This window comes from Podarcis liolepis, assembly GCF_965112155.1.
Source record: "Podarcis liolepis genome assembly, chromosome: 8".
NCBI lineage: Eukaryota > Metazoa > Chordata > Lepidosauria > Squamata > Lacertidae > Podarcis > Podarcis liolepis.
Window position 1 is genome coordinate 46,046,684 of NC_139560.1, and position 26,713 is coordinate 46,073,396.

The 26,713-nt window shown below is 41.7% G+C and overlaps 1 protein-coding gene across 24 annotated transcripts in view; it reads right to left on the reverse strand.

The window, feature by feature from the left end:
• The window catches only part of GREB1L (GREB1 like retinoic acid receptor coactivator), a 156,798-nt gene that overhangs the window by 98,849 nt on the left and 31,236 nt on the right, over positions 1-26,713 (reverse strand). Inside the window, exon 1 of one of the 24 annotated variants that reach the window (XM_083518155.1) lies at positions 26,448-26,567. The exons of the other annotated variants lie outside the window; for them this stretch is intronic. The gene's annotated coding sequence lies outside the window, so the exon portion shown is untranslated. Of the gene's footprint in view, positions 1-26,447; positions 26,568-26,713 lie in introns of those variants that run through there. 24 annotated transcript variants of the gene reach the window in all.

Consider the following 26,713-nt stretch of genomic DNA (forward strand, 5'->3'; position numbering starts at 1 on the left):
TACTCATTTTTACATTGCTGTAAACACAGTGGGGGATATCTTCACCCAATCTGTATTATGTGTTTGTTTTCCTGCCCCTGCAACCCTCAAACCCCAATTCAATGAAGCTGTCAGCTGCGCATGTGCTATGGCTGTCTGAAATGTCTACACTTCAGCTTAACTTCGCCTTCTGTTCTCAAATGGGATAACACAGCTGGTTTAGAGGGGAAATGTATCAAACAAGATTCTACAGGATAGATATGGATTGCGGATAACGTCATGTGTGCATGACTTCAAATGCCAGTTGGTGGGAGCTCACTCAAGCCAGAGTAAACAGTAATGTGTACATAGCCTTAGTCTCCTCTGGACCTTCACTGGGTTAGTGAGCTCCAAAGGGAGCTGTTAATCTCCAGCTCTTTCTGCTTCAGCTCTAGCTCTGTTTCTGGCTCCAGATTCCATGCCAGATGTGGGCCGAAAACAAGTGCATTTCCTCTACACCCCAGGTTCCAGATTTATGTTTGTTATGGAAACAGGGTCTAGAATCTGGGGCAGAGAAAGAGAAGCAACAGAAAAAAGAAGCAGTTGTTACAGTAATGATGTAATCACCTTCTACCTTTAGACATCTAGACAGAAAGTCAGCTGACAGAGGAACCCAGAAACTGGGGGATCTGTATGTCTGCTCATTCAGTTACTATGTTTCTGTGTCTAAGCCCAAAAACAGGACTAGAAACTAGAATTTGTTAATCTATATAATGAGTTGTTGATGGATAAGATAGAAAAGAAAAACTGAAATAATTTTAAGGTATAGTTTTATTCTTCACAGGGCAAAATTTGTATCTGAAGCTTTCAGACAAGTTGGTCAAGCCAATGTACAGTGGTGCCCCGCAAGACGAATGCCTCGCAAGACGGAAAACTTGCTAGACAAAAGAGTTTTCCGTTTTGGAGGTGCTTCGCAAAACGAATCTCCTATTGGCTTGCTTCGCAAGACGAAAATGTCTTGCGAGTTCCTGCGGGTTTTTTCCCCTCCCCCCCTTTTTCTAAGCCGCTAAGCCGCTTATCAGCTGATCCGATAAGCCGATAAGCCGCTAATAGCGCTAATAGCGCTAATCCGTCAATGGGCTTTCTTCGCAAGATGAAAAAACCGCTAGATGAAGAGAATCACAGAACGGATTCTTTTCGTCTTGCGAGGCACCACTGTACTTCAGATGCATTTAAGGGTCTACCAAATTGAACCTACTCACATGGCATTTAGTGCTTGCCTATCGAAGTTGAGAGGTGGAGAAAATCAAGCGCAGCAAGATCATGCTAGTAAAAGGTAAAGGTAAAGGAACCCCTGACCATTAGGTTGAGTCGTGACTGACTCTGGGGTTGCAGCGCTCATCTCGCTTTACTGGCCGAGGGAGCCGGCGTACAGCTTCCGGGTCATGTGGCCAGCATGACTAAGCCGCTTCTGGCGAACCAGAGTAGTGCACGGAAATGCCGTTTACCTTCCCGCCAGAGTGGTACCTATTTATCTACTTGCACTTTGACGTGCTTTTGAACTGCTAGGTTGGCAGGAGCTGGGACCGAGCAACAGGAGCTCACCGTTCCTCGGTCATGCTACCCTTTCCTATTTCCATAATGCATATACAGTACTTTTTAAAAGTTTAATTGTTAAAGAAAACAGTACTTATTTAAAATGTGCTACTTTCAAAGGTTTTTGATTCAACAGGTACATTTCCATGATTTCAGACTTCTCACCAATATAAAGCAAACCTGCTTTTTAAAAAGTAAATGTTGAGAATAAGAGAGTGTTAGGGAAAGATTCCAAGTGGCCTGCAGCAACACAAGATTCAACAACAAAGTTATCAATGTTCTTTTTGTATATATCTGAAGAGCGTACACTGAACACATCCTAGAGATTGTTCTCATTAAATTGGGAAGTGTGCAGTTGAAAACAGACACAGTGTACTTGGGATGAAGAGTGCAGGAGTACTGTATGTGTTTCAGAACTAGCAGGAGGTGAATGGGAGGTCAGCTCAACAGAAGCAATTTCTTGTGGTTTTCCGAGAAGAACCTGCGCTTTAGCTGAGCTCTACTTCTGATGAGGAAAAAAATCTAAATATTACTTTTTTTAAAAAAAATCTCAGTTTTAATTTATTTTACAGCAATACTTGATATCAAACTTTCCTATTTGCAACCTGGGTAACTTGAACTCAGCTCTATAACTGATTTTGCTTTGGTGTTATTTCCTCCCTGTCTTTTGGTCACAGCCCACAGTCAAATGCTGATAAGGGAGAAAATCTGAATTTCCCTGGAGCACAGTACTGTTTTACAAGAAAAGCCGTCCATATTTCAGGATCATTATCACACACTTCAAAGAGTGATGTTTTCTGCTTTTCAAGAAGTAAAGAACTCAGTGCTTCTAAAGAAGCCTAGAACAGCAAGTGCTCAGGAATGCTCCTTGGAATCAGGTCCATGGGGCAACAACTTTGAACAGCCACTGCTTGACCTAGGAGTATACTCCAAAGCTTGCACTGAAAGCAGCAAGGTAATGACAGTAAAGCCTTTTAAGGTTTTTCCCCCCCTTGCAAAGCCTGTCCTGCCACAGATCAGAAGGAAGACATCCTAGTCCATCAAAGTCGAGGAAACATTGCTGTGTGCCATGAACACAATTAATCTTTGGCACCCTTGACAAAGAAGTTCCTTGAGAGAGGAGTTTTTCTTATTTCCTCGGGGGCAGGACAGAAGATTGTTTTGATCCATCATTCCCACTTCCTTATCTCTTTTTGCCAACTATCAACATCAGCAGAACTGCCTATCAGTAGAGACAGCAGGAGGGGAAGACCTAAATGATGGATGGGGGCACCAGTCCTCTTCCACTGCTATTTAAGTGTAAGAATCTATTGTTAGGAACTTACTTTACAGCAGTTAAACAAATATAATGGTTACCAGATCAACCATTGTGTTGCTAGAGTTAACCTAAAAGCACCACGAAGAAGTTAGCTAATTACACTAAACCGGATCTTAAACCCAGATGAGTTTTATTGACAAGGGACTTTGAATATACACATGCTGAAAGGGGATTTTATATTTTAGATATACACACAAGATAAACTTAAGCAAATAGCCAGTGATCTCCTGTTTCCACTTGAGTAGCATACCCAGCTCTAATTCATACACAACACTCTTGAAAACGCCACTAAGTTTGGCTTAAAAACAAACACGCCCACCACCACATAGCAAATTTGTGGACCAGCAGTGGATAGATTATAAAGCAGAAACAGAGGCAGGGAAACCAACAGATGTGTATGTTTGTCTTCCACATATTCTTTGCTCAGTTGGCTTTCTTTAACTCATGCAACCCCCCATGAAAGGGAATGGTAGATAAATTCAACATGACCTCCTCTGCTAGAGTGTGGTGCCACTTCTTAGACATCACCTGTTTCTTAACACAATATGCTTCCATAGACAACAGCCTATTGAACTTCAACTACATCTAGAAGCACGTGCCATAACAAGTTGATAGAGCTGTGAGGAGGGGAGGGGATTTCTGGCCAACAGGTCAAATTTAGCCTAGAATGGGTCTCAGTTGGGCCCATGAGGGAGTTTGAACCTGAACAATGCCCCACATCTGGCATCATATATGACATCATGTGTGGTGCAGGTAGAGATGTAACTGGATCTGCCATGCAGCCAAGTTTCCTGTGGGGAACACAATTGTTTAGCCGATCCCTGCAGAAGCAGGGATGAACACAATGCCCAGCTGTTAGAGAGTTCACCCTGCCCTTCACATCTTCCTTTCTTTTTTGAGGCTGCTCTGCCAGTGGCGTAGCATGGGTTGATAGTGCCCGGAGCCATATAGAGGGGGACAGAGGGAAACAGAGTATGCATGTGCATTCAGTTGCCTAATAGCATCCTCATTACCTAAGAGACTGCAGCTACATTGATAAGAAAATTAAAAGATTTGTTCTGTTGTCTGGAGAGGTCACTTCCTGGAGAAGACACTTTCAATGGAAGTGCTGTATTCAGACAACACCAGGTACGGAAATGTTGTGCCCCTGACAATTTTGTGCCTGCAGCAACCACCCCTATGCCATCCCCACTATGCTCTGCACATTTTGTGTTGCTAGAATATTTCTTCGTGTGTCACAGATGTATTTGCTAGAACACACATTATACCAGAGCTAACAAAATAGACTTCACCACCACTGACACTGGTGCTTCCATCACCTACTCAGTGCAATGCTTGCATTGCCTTTTTGTGACAATCCTGGAAATGTAATTAATGGGTAGTACAAAAATATAGTAAGTCTATAAAAGAAAATGTTCTGTGGTCTGTAGAACAGATTTTAAGTGCTAAAGGATGGACATTTCTGCAAGAATGTGGAAATTGCAAAGCTGGAAAGCATAAACATGCCAAGGGCCATTGGTACCAATGTGTTCACCGGCAAGAGAGAGAAAGGGGGAGATAAAAGTAGATATTCACTTACAACATAAATGTTTTAAGTATCAGGAGGAGTTACTACCACCCATTCTGTATAATTGCATACAAGATACCTTGCATAGTTGACAGAAATGAGCCAACGAATGAGAATAAGGCAAGAATATGCCAGAAGGTGAACTAAGCTACGAAACAGGAGAAATACAATGCAGGTAAAAATTACCAGGTGTCTGTTGTGTGTACAATGAAGAATATTCCAGAGCCATAAAAACCTAGTAAATAAAATCTGAGCAGTTACTGAGCAGTAAATAAGATCTGAGCAGTTGTTCAGGTCCTGGAAGCTGTAAATCCTGCCTTATACAGTGGTACCTTGGGTTAAGTACTTAATTCGTTCCGGAGGTCTGTACTTAACCTGAAACTGTTCTTAACCTGAAGCACCACTTTAGCTAATAGGGCCTCCTGCTGCTGCCGAGCCACCAGAGCACGATTTCTGTTCTTATCCTGAAGCAAAGTTCTTAACCTGAAGCACTATTTCTGGGTTAGCGGAGTCTGTAACCTGAAGCGTATGTAACCCGAGGTACCACTGTATTACAATTATCTCTAGATAATTACCTTGATGAGCAACATCTCATTTTTGTTTGAAAATAGTACAGGCCCTTCAGCAATATTAAAATTGCTCAAGTGCTTTCAGCAGCCTTTGCCAGCATGGTGCTATCCAGATGTTTTGAATTAAAATTCACAGCCAGCTAATGGGAGCCTCAGCCAACTAATGGGATTTGTAGTCCAAAACATTTGGAGGGCACCAGGTTGGCAAAGGCATTTACAGGAATGGAAAGACTGTCAAAATTGTCATTTTGCATCATGAAGTATTCAAAACTATAGTACTTTGTTCAATTGAAGCTGTATGGTAGGCAGTTTTCAAATACAAATGAAGTACTACCCTGGTATTAAGTGAAAAGAGTTTTTAGGCACATTTTATAAAAATGAAAATAACTGTTTTAATCTTAAATGAGATAGAACGTGGCTTTCACTGATCTATGAATATGAATCTATGGAATCAGGCTGACTGTCTTGTTCTTCTTGACAGTGACTGGCTATATGGATAGAAAAGGTTGTGAATTCTGCCTTGAGTGATGAGGTGAACTTTGTAGGTTACTTCTTCAGGCTGTGATGAGATAGTTTATGAACGAGTTAAATAAATATAATTTTAAGGAAGTTTTTCCCCAGTTCCTAGATAGGAACTATCTAGAATTAGGGGTTAGGAGTGAGCAGTCAGGTTTGCGGATGATACCTAATTAATTTCTCAGTGTGGTTGAAACAAAAATGGATTGCAAGTAGCTGCAAAAGGATATGTCTAAACAGGGTGAATGGGGAGTAAAATGGCACATGCGATTCAATATAAGCAAGTGTAAAAGAGGGGGAAACTAGCAGTTACTGTCCAGAAATGAACTTGATGAAGACATTGACCCATAGTGTGGCAGTTGATAAAAAGGTTAATTCCAAGTTAGGGATAACTAGGAATGGGCTTGAAAATAAAACTGCCTGCATACAAATCTATGGTGTGATTGCACTTGGAAAACTGTTCACAGTTCTGGCTGCCTCGCCACAAAAACGGATATTGTAAAGGTGGGTAAGATTCAAAAAATGGCAAACAAAATGATCACGAGGCTGGAGAAATTCCTCTATGAGGAAGGGTTACAACCTTTGGACTTCTTAGTTTAGAGAAAAGGGGAGTAAGGAGGATCCCTGATAGAGGTACATAAGATTTTGTATGGGGTGGAGAAAGTAGATACGAGTACTCCAAATCCACTGGCTACAGATAATTATTTCTAATAAATAAAAATATGTTGCAACGCTTTAATACTATAAAGCATCACTCATTCTAGTCATGCTGACTGGTGAGGCATTGCATGCATGTTCAATTAGGATGACTGCTATTACACATATGCAAATTGACAAGATATAGATAGATAGATAGATAGATAGATAGATAGAGAGAGATAGAGATAGAGATATAGGCTTCTATGTTCCCCTCGTTCTTTGGTATACTCTGTGTACAAGCAGGGAAAGAAACAGAACTCGTGTGGATTTCTTATTTACATCAATTATTTCTTCCTGAACCAAATCACCAAAATCAGAGCAGGACAGAGGCTGCTAGGAACGGGGAGGGCAGGATGAACATCTTTCAGTTCTCTTAGTGACCTGTGTTTCAGTTCTCTTGGTGACCTGCTTGCGGAGGAAGCTAGACTAGAGCCTTTAGAGAGCTGTACCAGAACAGCAAAAGGTTATGGCATCCTGTACACCCTTTTGTTGAGACTGCCAAGAAAAGCAGCCGCACACAAGATACGAGAACTCAACGAACTTTTCAAGTTTATCTGTACCGCTATAACCTTGACTGTTTGGTTCTGGGCTTGCATCATAGAAATATTTGTTTGCACTGTCTGGTGTAGAATGTTCTAAAGATTAGCCTTCTCCAAGAACTAGAAAAAAGCAGGCTAATGAAACCCCATAAAAAGCAGAACTAAGCAGTTTATCTACCAATTTTCCTGAAAAGTTTCAACTGTCCCTATCAAACATCCCATGGTTAACGTGCTCTGCTTTCTTTCCTAAGCAGAGCTAGAGCGTAGAAAACCAAGAGTGCTTGCCTAAGGATCCTGAATGATTGCAGAGCGCTCAGTTTGCAAAGGGAGCCAGCACTTCAGCAAGTGGGGCAAGAGCCTCGGCTAATGCATATCTTCTAGAGGCGTGACCGATGCTCCTTGAATTGTGCCACATCTGCATTCAGACTTTCCTGTCTAATTGCATTTAGAAATTATGGTTGGACTTATTCCCAACCCTCTGGGGCAAGACAGGAAAGCAACCCAACCAGAGCCCTCTTCAGCTGTTCTTTATGTGTGTGAAGGGGGAGACTCGTTTTAGAAGGGTTAATTAAATAAACAGTTTGCCAGGGCCCAGGATGGTACACTTTGGCAACCGCTGCATTTAAAATAATCAAAATATTAAACGCTGCAGCACATTTATGTGATGACACACAGTTAACATTTAAGGCTCTGGGGATAACAAAGGGCATAAAGCAGTCATATTGCTCACTTGACGTCCCTTCTGATGTTACTTTAGCAGCCTGGAAACAACCTCAATACAGTCGGACCTTGGTTCTTGAACGCCTTGCAACTCGAATGATTTGGCTCCCGAACGCCGCTAACCAGAAAGTGACTGTTCTGGTTTGAGAACGTTTTTTGGAAGCCAAGCATCTGATGGGGCTTCCACGGCTTCCGATTGAGTGCAGGAAGCTCCTGCAGCCAATTGGAAGCCACACCTTGGTTTTCGAATGTTTTCAGAAGTCGCACGGACTTCTGGAAAGGTTTCCATTCGAGAACCAAGGTACGACTGTATCTCTTCTTCCTCTATGGCACTGCTCTGGGTAATGATGGGAAAACTAGGCCATGTGGAATGACCTGATGATGTGATTCCTTTTCTGATAGCACCATCACCCCTCCCCAGACAGTTCTCACTGCACAAAGCCAGAACTGAAGTATCCATGCTATGGGATCCTTCCACATGATCCCAAGTGTGGGAAACCTGCATCCCACCAGAAGTTGCTGGACTACAACTTCCTGAATACTGGCTACAGGTTTGGGTTAATGGGAGCTGGGAGTGCAACATCATCTGCTGGGAGCAGGGGTCTCCCAACTCTAGTTTAGTGCTTTCAGCACTATCAGTACTTGGTGGCCACCACACCACTAGTGTAAATCAAACTGTGTGTGTATTTAAATAGCAGCTGTGGACAGAGGTGGATCAGGACTACAGGTGCAGGAGGGTTAATCATTTCATATTTGCCTCAAAAGGTGCTATATTCACATTTATGTTAAATGCAGAACATATACTTTGGCCCTTTGCATATGCTTCTTCACTTTAGAGAAGAAGTGATGAAAACTTTTTTGAAAAGACATGGCCCGGTACTACTATACAAGGATTTCTTTCTGAAATCTTAGTGAACTTTTGAACATATGTGATGATGCAATAGGTAACACAGGCAAAAAGAAAAAAGGCTTGCATAACCTTATGAAGCAACAATTAGTGTTAGCAACTTAAAATCGAATGAGTTGATTACTCAACTCAAACCCTCCCTCACATACTTGAACACAGACCCAAACTTCTGAAATGTCCATTCTCCCCAGATGATTGACACACTTGTTCCTCATTGCCCAACACATTCTAATTCCATGCCTCCTTTTTTTTAAGACTGCAGACAATAGGATTTCATGTCTACATCACACCAGCTGCATGGCACCCCCTGCAAAATTCATGATAGTCCAAAGGGAAGACCATGGGAAACTGTGGAGTCAGCACAATGGCAGAATTTATACAACTGAAAGATACGCAAATTCCATGCAATGAATACCTATTTTATCTTGGTATATAATCCTATACACTAAAAATCAGTCAGAACAAAAGAAGACCACAAAGTAGACATGCCCTAATGAAAACTAAAGCTTCTGCCACAAGATTTTAAGAACCAAAGTCACATATTACTGAAGAATGTTGTAAAAAAAGAGAAGGAAAATTAACAACAGAACCTCTTTGCTGCACTTCCTATCAGGAGCCCCCTTAAGAAGGCCAGAGAGGGACAACCTGCAGCCCTCCAGATGTTGTTGGACTACAACTTGACCTCTGGAAATGCTGGCTGGGACTAAAGGGACTCCAAAGTTCAACCACATCTGAAGAGTCAAAGTTCCTTAATCCCTTTAGGGATTAGAAATTGTTTCCGGTGAAGTAGGTGGTAAAGTGTAAGAGAGAGGACTGCCATTGGAACTAGTCCCCCACCCCTATTATTATTATTATTATTATTATTATTATTATTATTCCTGGTTTTTCCCCCAGCCTCTCTGGGCAGCTTTCAACAGAACGTTAAAAACAGAATAAAACTTCAAACATTAAAAACTTCCCTAAACAGGGCTGCCTTCAGATGTCTGATAGTTGTTTATTTCCTTGACATCTCATGGGGGGTGCGTTCCACAGGGCAGGAAGGCCCTCTGCCTGGTTCCCTGTAACTTGGCTTCTCGCAGTGAGGGAACCGCCAGAAGGCCCTCAGCGCTGGACCTGCGTGTCCGGGCTGAACGATGGGGGTAGAGACGCTCCTTTTTTAAAAAAAAAATTTTTTATTGGTTTTACAGATTTTTTAAACATAAACAAACACATAAAAAACAAACAAACACGTATAATTTCATAACATTTTTTCGTAAACTTCTTTTCCGGGACTCCCCCATACCCCCCCTTTCTGCATCCCAATGTCCAAAGTATTTTTTAGCAACTTCTAAATATACCTTTCCAACCTCTGTCATCTTAGTTATCTCTATAATCTGACCTTATATCACTGTATCCTTTTGTTCCTGAAAACCACAACACTCTAACATTCATTAAGTTTATAATAGTCCTTAAGATAACTTTTGAATTTTCTCCATTCTTCTTCCACCGTCTCTTTTCCTTGGTCACGGATTCTGCCTGTCATCTCGGCCAGTGTCATATAGTCCATCACTTTGTATCAACTTTGTATCACAGTGTAACTTTCACAGGAAAAAGTCAAATCAGTGTCCTATTGTCCTCAAAGGCAGACCGTTTCATGCTCTTAAATAACTGAGACAGCAGAGGATTTTCTTTTAAATAGATTATGCAGTTGCCAAAGTCTCTCTTGCCTCCCCTCTGCCCTGCTAGCTAGAAGGGAGATCTAAAGTCCAAATGTCAGGTTTGATTAAATACGAGTAAAATCTTTAACGGATGCAGCTTTACAGTTCCGTTGCTTTCACTTTCATGCAGTCGGGGGGAGGCAGACTTCCTTGATTTTGACCTCCCCGCTTTCAGCCAAATCTCCACATTTTAGTTCCAAATAAAAGTTCCGTTTTACTCACGGGTTTTTTCTGTCCGTAATTTGCAGGAAGGAATCGGCGCTCTCCACTAATAGCGACGCGGCTTCACCCTGCGGGCTGGGTAGCGATTCTCAGCACCGCGCTCCCCCGATGTCGTTCCAGAGCCTTTAAAAAGGCTCTTTCTGCAGTAAAGGGGGGGCGCTTTTGGTGCCCACCGAATCTCCTCGTTCACAGGCTTCCGCGCCTGTGATTTTAGGGGTCCCCCGCTTGCCGTAGCGGGGCAGACCCGAACTCGCAGGGCAGTCCTTCTCCGGAGCTCGGAAAAAGGACCGCCATTAGCGCTGGCGCCGACCGGAAGTCTGGTAGAGACGCTCCTTCAGGGATACTGGGCCAAGGCCGTTTAGGGCTTTAAAGGTCAGCACCAACACTTTGACTTGTGCTCAGAAACCTACTGGGAGCCAATGTAGGTCTTTCAGGATCAGTGTTATATGGTCTCGGCGGCCGCCCCCAGTCACCAGTCTAGCTGCCGCATTCTGGATTAGTTGCAGTTTCCGGGTCACCTTCAAAGGTAGCCCCACAAAGAGCGCATTGCAGTAATCTAAGCGGGAGGTAACTAGAGTATACACCACTCTGGGGAGACAGTCTGCAGGCAGGTAGGGTCTCAGCCTGCATACCAGATGGAGCTGGTAGACAGCTGCCCTGGACACAGAATTGACCTGCGCCGCCATGGACAGCTGTGCATACAGAACCATTAAGTGGCTGGCCTTTCAGATACAGGCCTACCATTAGACAATGTGAGGCAGCTGATTCGCAGTATCTTGAAAGGGCAGAACATTTTTAATTACAGTGGTACCTTGGGTTACATACGCTTCAGGTTACAGATTCTGCTAACCCAGAAAAAGTGCTTCAGGTTAAGAACTTTGCTTCAGGATGAGAACAGAAATCGTGCTCCGGTGGCATGGCAGCAGCAGCAGGCCCCATTAGCTAAAGTGGTGCTTCAGGTTAAGAACAGTTTCAGGTTAAGTACAGACCTCCAGAACGAATTAAGTACTTACCCGAGGTACCACTGTACTTAGATTGCAATCCTATGCACTCTTACCGGGGAGTAAATCCCTCTGAACTCTGTGAGACTTACTACTGAGAAGATATGTGTGAACTGTTTATTACTACTATTTCTACTCCCAGGGAGGTGGGAATTTTCTTGCTCTGGTGGAAAAACATAAAACCCTGGACCAGCTTTGCCCCAGACTGGCACCTTGACTGGAGAAGGGAACTGAAGCGTCATTTTGTGGTGTGCCTCAGGCACACAAACTTTATTCAGCTGGCCCCAAGGACAAAGAATACATCTTTAGACAAAAGGGTTCCCTTTCCATCTGGAACAAGGGCTGAGGGGAAAGCAGCAGGCAGAAGAAGGGTTAAGTGTCCTTCTCCTCTTCTCTCCCAGAAACAGTGCTCCCCTGGCCCTAAAGGAGAGGGCAACTGAAGGACAATGGAGGCATGTGAAAGAAAACTAAAATGCAATGAAGCACTGTCATATCTACAGTATAAATCACAGCCACTGAAGTTCATGGCTAGTCTACACTGCTGGTTCACAGCAAAAGTATGTCTCATCGCAAAAGACTCTTAGACTAACTGCAGCAACTCTTCAAAGATAAAAAAATAGAACTCCACTTTCACTGCACATTAGCAACACAGATTTTAAAAGTATTTGTATTCTCCAAAATACTTCTTACAGTAGTGACATTCTTTTGGAGTGAAGACATCTCACATAATTTCCCAGCATTAGAGGGGCCTTAACTTGAGGAGCACTCCCTTCGGGGTTATATAGCTCTTTATTAAAATAAATCATTACTAGTGGCCAATTAAAATGCTGTTTTCCTATTATTGCAATTCAGCATATTTTCCACATCCCACAAAATCATTTCCGTTTATGTGCGTGTTATAAAGATAAACAAAAAAAGAATGGAGCTTCAACCACCCTTATTACATGAGGGAAAAGGAAGGAGGAATCCATATTGAGGAGGAAAGTTCCATCCTGCCAAAAATTCCATTTAACAGCTTTGATTTGCTTAAATTAATTTATATATACCCATGTACATGTCATTTGTTTAAGAAACATATTAAAAAGCAAATAAAAATAAAAATGGAGTGCTCTCCCTAGAGCCCACATTTTGGCACCAGGTAAAGGCTTTTCTCCACCAACCCACCCTGCTTTTCAGCAGTTTTCCAGTAATAAAATAATAATAATAATAATAATAATAATTTATTTATACCCTGCCCATCTGGCTGGGCTTCCACAGCCACTCTGGGCAGCTTCCAAAAAATATTAAAATACTGTAATACATCAAACATTAAAAGCTTCCCTAAACAGGGCTGCCTTCAGATGTCTTCTAAAGTAGTAGTTCCAGTAGTTTGGTAGCATTTATGGTAGCAACACTTTTACCATTTTAAGAGTTTTTACGTATTTTCTCAGCTGGTGGCTTAATATGGTTTATTGAGGTTGTTTCTTGAACAGGGATTCTGTTGTTACACTTTTACAGTTGGGTTTTGTGGTTGGTATTGGTTTTATGATGTTTACACATCTGAATTTGTGGCATTCCATGTTTGGAATTTTAATTGTAAGTTGCCTGGGGACATTTTGAATGAATGCTATTTAGAAACACACATCTTACTACTGTACACTAAGTTCAAAATGGTAAGCCACGAGACTAATCTCCTGTGAAAATTAAAGATCCTGCGAGCCTAAAATGCTTAAGCCCACAGAGAAGACTGCTTCTTTCATGTCTCCATCTCACTGTTCTGGATTTCCTTCCTTCCAATTACGTACATGGTACACTTGGAAACACTGGGAATCCACGAGAATCAGGGTTCTTCTGTGGAGGGTAGACAGTTCTTACTCTTGCACTTCAAAAGGAAACTTTTTTTGATTCAAAGATGGGACTGGGTCTTCAATTTTTAAATTTGGGGAGGGAGAAGAGAATTGTGCCTAGATACTTGCCGTCTGTTATACTTGTCTTGAGGTCCTGTCTCTCTTATTTCACAAAGGTCTAAGACTCTAATCTTGACAAAGTGTTTCGTATATGTGAAAAACAAAACACACACTTTTTATGATCTATTTTCTACTCTTTCCTACTCACCCATAGCTGAAGTTTTGCCTCTATTTTGTAAGGTTGGCTCAAACAGAAGCCTCATCCAACCTTTGTGGTTGCTGCCAATATTCCTGTAAAGTTTGGACTTGTCTCTCAAATATGTTAACTGGTATCACCTGAAAAACTGAGCAAATGGGTAGCTCTTTTAAATAATATATTTGCTTTAGCCTGCAATCCTGCACCTACTTACCCAGGGACTAAGTCCAGATGTACTCAATGGAACTTACTTCCAAGTACAGTGGTACCTCAGGTTAAGTACTTAATTCATTCTGGAGGTCTGTACTTAACCTGAAACTGTTCTTAACCTGAGGTACCGCTTTAGCTAATGGGGCCTCCTGCTGCTGCCGCGCCGCAGGAGCACGATTTCTGGGTCATCCTGAAGCAAAGTTCTTAACCTGAAGCATTATTTCTGGGTTAGGGGAGTCTGTAACCTGAAGCGTATGTAACCCAAGGTACCACTGTATACATTTTGGAATTGCTGCTATGGATTATCTGCCCCCCCTTCTCCCACCCACCAAGCAGCTGAAACGGGAAGTATTTCCGTTCTCCCACCCACCACAATCTTAACAGGTTGATCTGCTTTTCAAACTGCCATGATTTCCAACCTGGCAGACTGGATCAGACTGCACATAGCAACAGAATCAGCACCAGCACCTAGAAAATCTGGTCCAGGGTGTTTGGAGACACTCTATAACCATGTGGGAGGTGGAAAAGGGGCTGTTGGAAAGGGCAGAGTGAAAATTGTCTTCCCTGTCCATTTACAGCAGGCCTCCTCCACTGGATGAAACCTCTTTCCATGGACAGAAGGGGCCCTTCTGCAAAACACAAGTTATCTCAGGACCAATCCCAGAAAATATTCCCTCCCTTTAAAAAAAATACAGATATAGTACAGTGGTACCTCGGGTTACATACGCTTCAGGTTACATTCGCTTCAGGTTACACACTCCGCTAACCCAGAAATATTACCTCAGGTTAAGAACTTTGCTTCAGGATGAGAACAGAAATTGGGCTCCTGCGGCGTGGCAGCAGCAGGAGGCCCCATTAGCTAAAGTGGTGCTTCAGGTTAAGAATAGTTTCATGTTAAGAATGGACCTCCGGAACGAATTAAGTACTTAACCCGAGGTACCACTGTAGATATGTAAATAATACTTGTATATATAACACATACATACAAATACAAAAGACTTCAATCTGATAATGATTAAAATGCATCTGAATAACTTTTCCTCAGTGCATGCTGTTCTCACCAACATAGACATTTACAACAATTCTTATCTTCAAGGGGTACATTTTGTTCAGTGTTGTTCCACCATGTACTCCAAATCATAAATTACAAATAAATGCCAATATACTGAAAAGATTTGTGGACATTTTTATGCAGATTCACTTTAGTAGTGGAAGTCTACGTATTTATCTGCTTTCATATCAAACTTATTTATTATTTACTTTCTGAGTATCTTGGCTCCCTTATTACTTACAGTGCTTAATAAACTTCATAACACATTTCTTAATGGATAACAGAGTGTGAGACCATTTTATTTATTGACAGCACCTCAATATGTAAATATCATTTTACTCTACTACAGGAATAATCCATGTAGTACCCTTCAGATTGCAGGCGAGCTCAGAGTGTGTTTGGACCCTGGGTAAGAGCCAGGAGGTTGAGAGGGAAAGTGTGTCCAAAGGTGAAAGAAATGATACTGGTTTATATTTATTAGTAATTTTGTTCAATGTAACATTTTTATATAACTGCGTATTTCTGTAACATCTGTTGTTTAAGTTGTCTGATGTTACTTGAGTTTTCTATACATCACTTAGAGATTTTATATATATATAGAAATGTTGTAAATAAAATGCTGCTGGACAGATCATAACTCCCATCAGCCACAGCCACCATGGCCAAGGAATTATGGGAGTTATAATCCAGAAACATCTGGGATGACACCACAGTGGCTACCCTTGTTCTATAGCATTACTCATTATGCACAATAGCCTGGGAGTGGAAAATAGCATCTTGATCATTATAGCACAGAACAATTTTAAGAAGACTACAGTTTTTCCTTCCACTGCTGATCTAAGTCATGGCTATCCAGGTTCTCTGGTGAATTGAAAACTTCAGTGCCATTTTATGTTTTAGAAAGGCCAAACACAGTGTCCAGAGTCATACTGAATGTGTGCCTCAATACTGGTGCCATTTTTTAAGTCTATAAGCATTATTATTATTTATTAAATTTATTCTTGGAATTGTGATTATCTGTGTTGACGTTTGCATGTTTGCCAAAATTCCAATTCAAGTGCACAATGGGTAAGATACCTACTTAAAAGGCTCGTTTGAAGAGGAAAGTCTGCAGTAGGTGCTGAAAAGACAACTGAAACAGTATCTGTCTCTTGCCTAAAATGGGGGGGGGGGATTCCAAAGGGTAGGTGCTTCAACATTAAAGGTCTGATTCCTATATTGCGGTAGAATGGACCTCCTGTAAGATGGTATCTGCAGGAGGCCCTCAAGAGTGAGATGGTCTTTCAGGTATCCTTCAGCCCTCTGATGATGGTGACACCATCCTCCTGCCACTGTGGCCTGTCTGCTGCTCATCCAGCTACACAGTTTTCAGGGCTCATCTGCCATACTCCTGTGCAGCTGCTGCCACAGATTATCTGCCACATGCTGGCCACTGCTATCACAGATGCTAGAAGGCAAAGAAGTGAGCCCATGCCAGCCCATCAGCACAGCACCTTCAGAGAGGCAGCCAAATGAAGCAAGCAGCATCTAATCCAGTATGCTCCACATTGCAGATGTTTGTCTGGAAAGCAATCTGCATGAGCTGAAAAGTGTGCTGCATGCTCACATGAATTGCCAGCACAGAGTGGCTCCTATGGCTGAAGATGCTCTGGGCCAGATTTACTTTCCCCATGCAACTAAGTCTTCAAGCCACTCAATGTGGAGAGATTTTTCAAGTCTGAAGTGTCCCATAGAAGTGAAAAGCGCATGCAGAATTTGATTACACGAATCTTCAAAAGAAGAGGAAGAATGACAAGAGATATCAAAACTTTATAGACTTGCAGGTCTGAAGGATTTATACTTGTGTTCATTACCATACGGTTTTAAAACAAGGAATCCTTTTAAGTATATAACAATTAAACAGGAAATAGCAAAGTCATAATCAGCAAGCTTAGATCTTTTTGAAGTGCAAAGAAGCCGAGTGACAGCCTACTGAGTAAAACAACATCACACCTTTACAGAAGTGACTGATGAGAGAAAAATCATTAAACAGTCATGCTAAAGTACAGTGAGAACTTAGAAACCAATTACACTTAAGTGAGTAGAATCAAACAGACTTACTCTACCATTTATTTTACCATGCATTTCGCAGGACAGGAACTTCAACGGAGAAACTGAAAGGTTTTTCAGTAACTTTGCTCCACCAGAAGCCAATATCTAGATTATTTAAACTCAGTAAGCATGTTAATATGAACATTATGCACAGCATTGTCAAAAAGTGTTAAATGGCCTGCTATGTAGAATCAGATGTGACCCCAGATTTTTTTAGGGGGAGGGGTCATAGGAGATTTAAAAGTAACATTTGAAATGAGTAAAGAATATGTAAATTCACACTGTGAATTTCAGCAGTTCCTTGATTATTGCAATAAGATTGTAGAGGTTAATGTGGAGAAATATGAAACAGGGTATGATGTGATTATTGTAACATCCTCAAATGTCTCCTGCTGTCCAAAACGTCAATAGAGTAACAAATAAAGGATCACAATGAAAGGCTTCATTGCGGAACAAAGTAAAACCCTTTGAAATAAAAGAACGGGGCGGGAGGTTGGAAATCAAAGATGGTGTAGCATCTTTGGTGTAGCACACAGCCAAGAAAACAAACTAAGGTATAAAGAAGATGACCTCCTATAATCTTTACCTCTACTCTAGCAAACACATGATAAACATAAATTCACAGCTTACAAAAATTATGTCAACTTCAAAATCAACTCCATGTTTATCTTTGGTTCTTCTACCCACTTTTTCTGGTGTGAAAGAAGAGGAAATCAGATGAGGAAACATCACTCAAAGTGAACCATTTATTGTGCACCCGAAAGGGTAAGTGCCTCATAAACTGCAGTGATCCATTTCCAATTACCATCACACAACAGAAGGCAACATCATTTGCATTAACAATTTTTATAGCCTCCATAGGTAAAAAGGGCAAGTTTAGGAAATTACTTATTTCTTTTTGCTGCTATAAAATGTCTTGGGACAGGATTTTGAGGCTCCTGTCATTGGGCGTGGAAACCACATTATCTCCTTGCCGTTTTAAGATATTGAAATGAGCAACAAAGTATTTTAAAATTATAGCAACGCCTTAAAAGATAAGCATCATCACCTATTTTTAAAAAATAACTAGGTTTGCAACAACAACAAAAATCCACAAGGAAGAAAGGAACGTACGGTATACAGGAAAATTCAAAGTGCAGACACAAAAGAAAAAACCTCTGAAGCTCTTAACAATTATATAGCACCCCACCATATTACACAGAAATGGCACAATTTCATGTACAGTGGTACCTCGGGTTAAGAACTTAATTCGTTCTGGAGGTCCGTTCTTAACCTGAAATGGTTCTTAACCTGAGGTACCACTTTAGCTAATGGCTGCCACTGCGCCGCCACCCCACGATTTCTGTTCTCATTGTGAAGCAAAGTTCTTAACACAAGGTACTATCTCTGGGTTAGTGGAGTCTGTAACCTGAAGCATCCGTAACCCAAGGTACCACAGTAATTACTGTAAAGCAGAGGGAGAGAAAGCCCTGGACTTTCCTTCTTCTTGTATTATATTTTACTACATATATCCTGAAAAAGAATTGCAGGGAAGGGACCAAGAAATAGCTGCAGATCTGTCTCTCTAACTGAAGAGGAGCACAAGATGGAAGAAAAGGGTGCTGGAGGCAACTTAAGAAGAGCCTGCTGGATCAGGCCAATGGCCTGTCTAGTCCAGAATCCTGTTCTTATAGTGGCCGAACAGATGCCTGTGGGAATCCTGCAAGCACAACAGTACTTTGCCCATCTGTGATTCCCAGCAACTGGTCAGAGGCATAATGCCTCCAACAGTGAAGAAGAAAAAAGCCATTATGGCTAATAGTTGTTGCTAGCTTTATCTCTCAAAATGGCACAAAATTACAAAATAAAAATAAAAATGCATGCCTATGGCCATTTTCTATCTGCTCCCTTTACATGTTTTAAGCATCTGACATGAGAAAACATATTGTTGAAAGCAGTCCCAAAGCTAACCTTAATTGGATGCAAAGGAGAACAGGTCTCCCATCACAGATTGTTATGATGTGGTGACAATGTAGGATGTTGCCTTCAGCCAAGTCAAAACATTAATCCATCCAGCTGAGTCTTATCTGCAACAATGGAAGAGAACCTCAAGCCCAGGAGCCCAAAGCAGCCTGCCAGGCCTCTCTAGGCCTTGGAACTCTCCATAGCAACGCCTCCAATTCTTTTGCCTCGCTAGAATACGTCCTTGAATGGCAACAATGCGTCATGCTTGCCTAGATGGAGAGAGATACGCATAGGAAAAACAGACCTTGTGTGTGGCTTAACTGTAGCCTGATGTACAAAGATAAGAGCCACATCCATTGCCCCACCTGCCACTGGCATATGGTCCCAAGGATTCTGACTGCAAGGAAATGCAGTCCTTAGACTGTAAAAGGTTCGCTGGCTGCTGCCTACAATGACTAGCAATAGCTTTTAGGGATCTGAGACAGAGCCTTTTCTGAGATACCAGGGACTGAACCCGGGACTTTTTGCTAGCAGCGCATGTGCTCCTGCTGAAAGCTCTCTTCTACATAACGAGTAAGAGGTGGCACTCATGAAACATGGGGTGGGATGTTTTCTGCTATGTCTAAACAAAGAAACTGGATTAGCATTTTCCTCTCCCTCCCATGTGACATAAGCAGTAGAAGGATCATTAATGGGATCCAAGGACCCCCTTTGGCTAAAATGTTGTCCTGGCATTTGCTCGGAAAAGGTGTGCTGTGGCTGCCACTGTCATCTTGTGATATGCACTTAGCTTCTTGGCCTGTATTTTTCTGGGGAGGGGGTAGTGGGAGAGATTTTTGACAAATCCTCCTGAGAAATACAAGAACGAACACTTCACAATTTCACACAACAAAGGATCGATCACTTTGACACAAGTGGTGTTCCCCACACCCCCGCAAAAAATAAAGCCTTTATAAAACACACGGTAAACATGGATACAGAATCAGAAAAGGAGCTCAATAGCAGCTTTCCGTTATGCCTACTGGCAGTTTCCCCAATAAACCTGTATTAAAATGTACAGGGACAAAAACACTTCAAACAACATAGGATCATTGTTCTGCATTAAAGGACTAGCAGGGCAAAAGACTTTCACTGTGATTGGGATAGCTAATTTCCACACCCATAAGGACAGGTAGTCCCTACAGCAAAATTTATGCTTATGGATTTGCAAACCAAGAGTTCAGCAAAGTGTCAAGTTTCTGAAATATGTGCAAACACAATGGAGTAGCCACACGGAAATCGTCAATAAAGCTTAGCTGTGGACATTTTAAAAATGAGAGAGTACGTTTGGTTTCCTCTGCAAAGAATCCATCGGCAACCACAAAACCGAGTTAGCAGACCTGCTTGCCTAAGCCACAGCTAGTTTTGTTAGATGCCAGTAAAATTTAATAAAATTCAGCGGCCATGACCCATGCATTTCTACAACCACAGGCCATTATCATGAATTAGACTCTTTGCCCTCACAATTCACATGTTCCTAGTAATCACAAAGAGCACAGCATGTTGCAGCAGTAATCCAAGTAAACAGATGGAAAAACTCCTGTATTGCACACTGCTTAGAGGAAGACGGACTCTCAAAACCATACCTAATCTGCAACAACGATTGAATTACATCAATTCCCCAGTGGGAATGCTATTGAATCTTATAAATTCTATTATGAGAAATCAAATGGTACTTATGAGTAGTCAAATGTATCAATGGCAAAGAGTTTCCCCCCCGACCAAAATAAATAAATAAATAAATCTTGATTTGTTCCACAAAGAGGTGTCTCTTACCTCCCACAGACTATCTCTGCACAAGGACTTTTTTACGGCTTCATAAATTATTGAAAGTGCAGCAAAGGAACCATGTCAAAGGAATACCAAGCACTGGGAGTGCCAACTTCTTAGGGAAAATGCAAGCATGCCAAAGGCCCAACTTCAAATTGTGCCAAGATGTTAGCATAGATTCTTGAGTGCTCTAGAGGTGCTGACAGCTCTAGTGCCTAGGCCCTTCTTTGCCAACTGCAGGGCCATTCTATCCTATCCTCATTTACGAGGCTCTGGTGGAAAGCTCCTATGTATTTCCCCCACATATACAATTTGTTCCAATTCACCTGTTACAAAGGAAATGGTTGACAAGCGTGTCCTGAAGTTCCTAAACACCTCATTCTCTTCCAGAAGTAGCAAGATGGGCAGCTGATAAGAGCTAAAGTCTAAAAAGTTAGGAATCTGTATTTTTGCAGTGCTATGCTCACAGCCTGGAACACAAGGAAAGTGCATTGTGTTGATTCACATTCTTGTGTGCACTCATTACTGTGTACACTGGCTTTCAGAAAGGGGACATTTCCAGCCCAACCTGGAGAAGGGCAAAAATGGAACCTGGGACTTTCTGTGTGTAAAGCAAATACTCTACTACTGAGCTACAGCCCTTCCCTTCAGCTATATCTGTTTACATATTTGTTAAAATAACACGTGTATGGTAGCCTACTACTACTCTAGATCTTACATGTTCACACTAATTATAAAGCCGTATATTATGCAAAGCTCATTTTTAGTCTCAAGTACAACCCCTGTAAAGTAGAAACCAGTGATGTGCGGTGAAATTTTTCATAGGGGAACAGTTAGGGCCAGAGACACCAGTATGCAAAGGCGATTCGGGGGGGGGGGCGTCCCAATGTCTCATGCATGAGCATCGCCCTTCCTCCCTAAGCCAGGCAGAAGCTTCCTGGGCTTTGGGAAGGAGCTACCGGGCTTTAAATACTTTAATACTCTAATTTACCGGGAACATTTAGGGGACTAGCCTCATCTCCTTGGTCCACTGACCACAAACCACTGGTAGGCACTAAGGTACACCATTAGACATTCTCATTTATGTTCAAGGTGACAACAACATGAATAAATCTAAAAACATCTAACTCATACGGTTTATCCACATTTACCTGTTGCCCTGCTCCTTTCAGACAGCAGAGGTCCACACTTTAATACTCCAAGTGTTTTTTTGGTGTGTGTTTTTGCCCCAAGCTTTCCTTGTGAAAACCCGCTCTTTAAAGATGAATTGGAGCAAATGTCAATTCGGGATTTCCATGGGTTTTAAAGAGGGAGTTTTCACAAGGAAAGCTCCAGAGCAACAACAGCAGAAGGGGCACTTGGACACGAAGCTTTAAATCATGGACCATGCCTAGAAAGAGTGGAGGAAAGGTAAGTGTGGATAAGCCCTTAATGGAACAAAAGTTAATAGGGAAACGAACATGGGGCTTCTCGGCATGAAATAGGTGGTGTTGCAAAACCAGATGTGATTACACAGAGTATTTTACTGCCAAAAGTTAAATATCAGGAGAATACACTTATAACATTTAAAAATTATTACACACTGAAAACTTTCCGAATGAACAAGCAATAGATTAACCATTTTTTATAAGGCAGCCAGATTTATTTATTTTTTAAGTTAATGGAATAATTCATCCCAAATACAGTGGTACCTCAGGTTACAGACGCTTCAGGTTACAGACGCTTCAGGTTACAGACTCCGCTAACCCAGAAATAATACCTCGGGTTAAGAACTTTGCTTCACAATGAGAACAGAAATTGTGCAGTGGCAGTGCAGCGGCAGCTGGAGGCCCCATTAGCTAAAGTGGTGCTTCAGGTTAAGAACAGTTTCAGGTTAAGTATGGACCTCCAAAACAAATTAAGTTCTTAACCTGAGGTACTACTGTACTGCTATCAATTAATTTCAATGTTTCTCACAAGCTGGAGTTGCAGAGAAGAGAATCACTCTGATTCTGAATTCTGTTCCTACAAACTATGGTCTGAAGTGAGAAGAATATAGCTCTCACCAATAATTGGAAGTGCATTTAAAATGATTTCTAGAATACTACAGACAACATGCAGATATCCTCACTGCAAATTTACCACCTTGGCAAGAATTCAGGAACCAATATCAGATCAGCACTTAAGACCACAAGACCACCCTGATTAATTCTGCAAGATGATATGCAGACAAACACAGGCAGAAAGAACAATACAGCTGAAGGAAATAAACATCACCTCTGTGGTGGGCAACATATGGCAATGTGTCAGATGCTGTCTGCCTTTCACGCAACCCCCCAGCACAATCTGTGCAACACTACTGAGTGCAAACACACATTGTTAGCATCCCACACAGCTTATGCTATTTGGGCCCAGTGGTGTCATACTGCCTCACAAACTAGTTAGAGCTGATTGCCAAAAGTAGGAAATGCCAAGACAATCTAAAAATGAATAAATAAATGTGTCAGAGCTGTATGGAGGAGAGTTGAAAGTCGGTACTGTCTTCTGAAGGGGTTGCTCATTACTTGGAATTGAAGCTAAACTTTGAAAGAGATCATTTGCACAGACAGAACTCGCCTCTATGAATTGTTTCAGTGGTAAGGGATGATGGGAGCTGTAGTCCAAAAAGAACTGAAGGGCTGTAGCCTTTCCACCCCAACTTAACCGTGGTTTAGCCTAGGAGTGGGAAACTTCCTCCATCCCATTTCCTCATGGACCATCTTCTAAGAGTTGCTCGCCAGTGATGGGTAGGGTCAGAAAGAAAAGTGGGCAGGGCAATGCATGTTACTCTTACCTTTCTACAGTTACATTTCAACCACATAAAAAAAAAGCCAGAGGATTCTATACACACAGACACACACACCTCTTTATCCTCCATTCATCCATCCATCCATCCATCCATCCAAGAAAGAGGCATTATCATAGTTCAACAGATTCCAACCCCACAAAAGCACCTGGTGAGTGTGTGGCTGCGGGATGTGGCTTGGGACTAGTTCTGAGGGCTGGATGAAGAGGATTGCATTCAGCCCTTGGGCCTGAGGTTCCCCACTCCTGATTTAGGAAGTCACAAAAAAGCCCTGCACAAACATTGGCTCATCACTCTTCTCGTTAAGTAAAAAGGAAGATGAATCTTCCCATCTCCTCCACAGTGATCATTATGACAAGGAATGTCTACTGCAAATTTGATAGGATGATAGCATTACTAGTAGTCTTCTACGCAGCATTTAAGAAATTTTAAGAAACCAAAAAACCAGTGCCATTTGAAAGATTCAGTCTGCCACTTTGATTCAGATTGGCATCCAATTGTACCCAAACATACATGAAAACCTGCTGCTTGATCTTGATGTCATGCAAAATTTGGTTGCAATAGCTTAAGAAGTGTCTAAATGCATAGCAAACAGACAACATAATAGATTAACTGTGTTTTCTTCCCAATACAGAAGCCACTTCTTTGTTTCCAGAATTTGGCTGTTTAGTATATCCCGATGGAAAAGCTTTGAAGATGACATTAACACGTTTACAAGTTTCTAAAGTTACAAAGGCAGTTATAACAACATTGCTGTTAGAAGTTACATAACTGAAAGCAAACAGGAAAACAATATAATTTTATCACAGAACTGTGTTCAACTTGACTACCATAAGCATTGACAATTTTGGTACCTAATGCTGAGCTTCAAGGATGCTCACTCTGATGAGTCCTTGGAAACAAGCTGGCACAGTTGCAAGATGCCTCTGTCTCAAATGTCAGCTTATGTGAGGAAGTAAGGCCATTCCCAATTGCAAGGTTTTTAAAACAATATCACATGAAAAAAGCTGGAAGAGTTTTTTCTTACCAAAAAAAGATCTAGAGATGACTCTCAAGTAAATACCATGAAAAATGTAAGGGCATTACTTAAGAAGACAGATTAAGTCAGAAGAGCAATCAGAATTCCATATCTATCCCACTTCTATCCACTGCACAAAGACCACCTTCTTTCAGCTTAGATTTGGATCTTTGTGTGGGCAATCTTGATCTATCTGAAGTGCCTGCTACCAGAAACGAACTCAAGCGCAGCAGAAGCATAAGTATTCATACCAAGATACTGGAAACCAATTGTCTTTCTGCCCCCTTCTACTTTGAGCAGGAGTGCCCATTATGAAATAGTCTACCGTCTCTTGCTTGATCACTATTTGCCACATAAAGGGACACAATCCAAAAGATAACCCTCCACTGACCACAGAAATCAGCAGGCTGACCTCTTAATCTACACAGAACTAGTGTTGGCTCCATGTTTTGAAAGGCCTGATGGCAAGACACCCTCCATAGGCCCCTGAGTCTACATCTTCATTGCAGCAGCCATGCTGCTCACCAGCTCAAGACTGTTTGCACATATAACATCAACCCTGAACTGCCAGTCAGTTTTCAGGCCCAAATCAAAGTGCTGGTTTTGACATATAAACCTGCTCAGGGCCACAATATCTCAAGGACCACCTCCTCCCATATGAACCGACCCAGATCCTGTGACTGTCATCTGAGGCACTTCTTTGTGTGCCTCCTCCATGAGAGATTCAGAGAGTGACAACACAAGAAAGAGGTCTTTTTTGTGGTGATGCCTCATTTGTGGAACGCTCTCCCCAAGGTGGCTCACCTGGCACCTTCATTACATATCTATAGGCACAAGGTAAAAATATTTCTCTATACATCCAGGCCTTTGGCTGATTAAACAACATATGGCCTTTTAATTGTGTTTGTGGGAGGGTATTATTGGTTTGCTATTGGTTTTTTTGTTATGTATTTTGTGTTCTCATTTTGATTTTTATGTTGTGAATCACCCTGTGATCTTTAGATGAAGGGTGGTATATAAATATAAATTTATATAAATTTTAAAAATAATAATTAAGAAATCATGATCATAAATGATCCCTGTCCCTTCCAAGGTATGGTCTCAATCTGCTCCCTTTACTATAAAGGTAAAGGGACCCCTGACCATTAGGTCCAGTCGTGACCGACTCTGGGGTTGCGGTGCTCATCTCGCTCTATTGGCTGAGGGAGCCAGCATTTGTCCGCAGACAGCTTCCGGGTCATTTGGCCAGCATGACTAAGCCGCTTCTGGCGAATCAGAGCAGTGCACGGAAACACCGTTTACCTTCCTGCCGGAAAAGTACCTATTTATCTACTTGCACTTTGACGTGCTTTAGAACTGCTAGGTTGGCAGGAGCCCTTTACTATACTAAAGGGGAAGGGGTGTTAGTAGTCAGATCTTGGGCACAATCATTTTAGCTACCAATAAAAAATATCTCCTAACAACTAACAGACAAGTTTTAGCAGCCACCTCTCTCCCTAAGTAAAGTAAACTTTGTAAGAGATAAAAACAAACTTTTATCAAATTTCCATGTGAAAATTTGACTTTTCATAGTAAGTGTATGAGCCATTTACAAATTAATTCCATGCCAGCATGAAATACTTCAAATGACATGAACTGGTTCCACTTTCATAAGCCATGATACTTTTCCAGTAGTGCAGGCATGCATGTTAGAAGAACAAATGTTTACTTTCAGGATGAAAGTTATAGGACATTGATGGGTGGGGGGGAGGCCTAACATAGCAATGATCAGAGCTTTCAGTCTTTGCATGGGTCAGAGAAGGGTTCAGGTTTGGTATCAACCTGTAAACTAGAACTGGAACTTTACAAGCTCGTAAACAAGCCATGTATTTATAAAATGCAGCCCAGATTATTATTTGGTTGCAGTTACAAAGAAGTTTAATAACTTTTTTTTTATTTGCTGAAGGTGGCGGCATCTTGTTTGGAATTTAAGAACTGAGTCAAAAGCTCTCAAATGAGAAGTTCCGGCTCAACTTTCGGGAGGGAAAAGGTGGTGGCTCATAAAGTCCTTCAATAAATTTGATAAATGAATAAATAACCCAAGTGAAAAGTTCAGAGGGAGAAATTTACCAGTGGCCACTCTTCCTTTAGCAGTTGCTCTTATTCTGCTGCCATCTCTGTGGTAGCAGGACTCGTCCTAGAATCTTTCAGCCAGTCCTCCAAATTTCTGAAATTGCCTCCTAAGTTTTCCACATGTGAATGATGTGAGAGAGAGAATGAGAAGTGAGAGAAGTGTGTGTGCGTGTGAGAGAGAGAAGAGGTATGTCGCCACTAGGAAGAGAGAATAATTCTGTTTTAGATGGGTTTATGAACAGATTATGTTTGTGACCCCATCG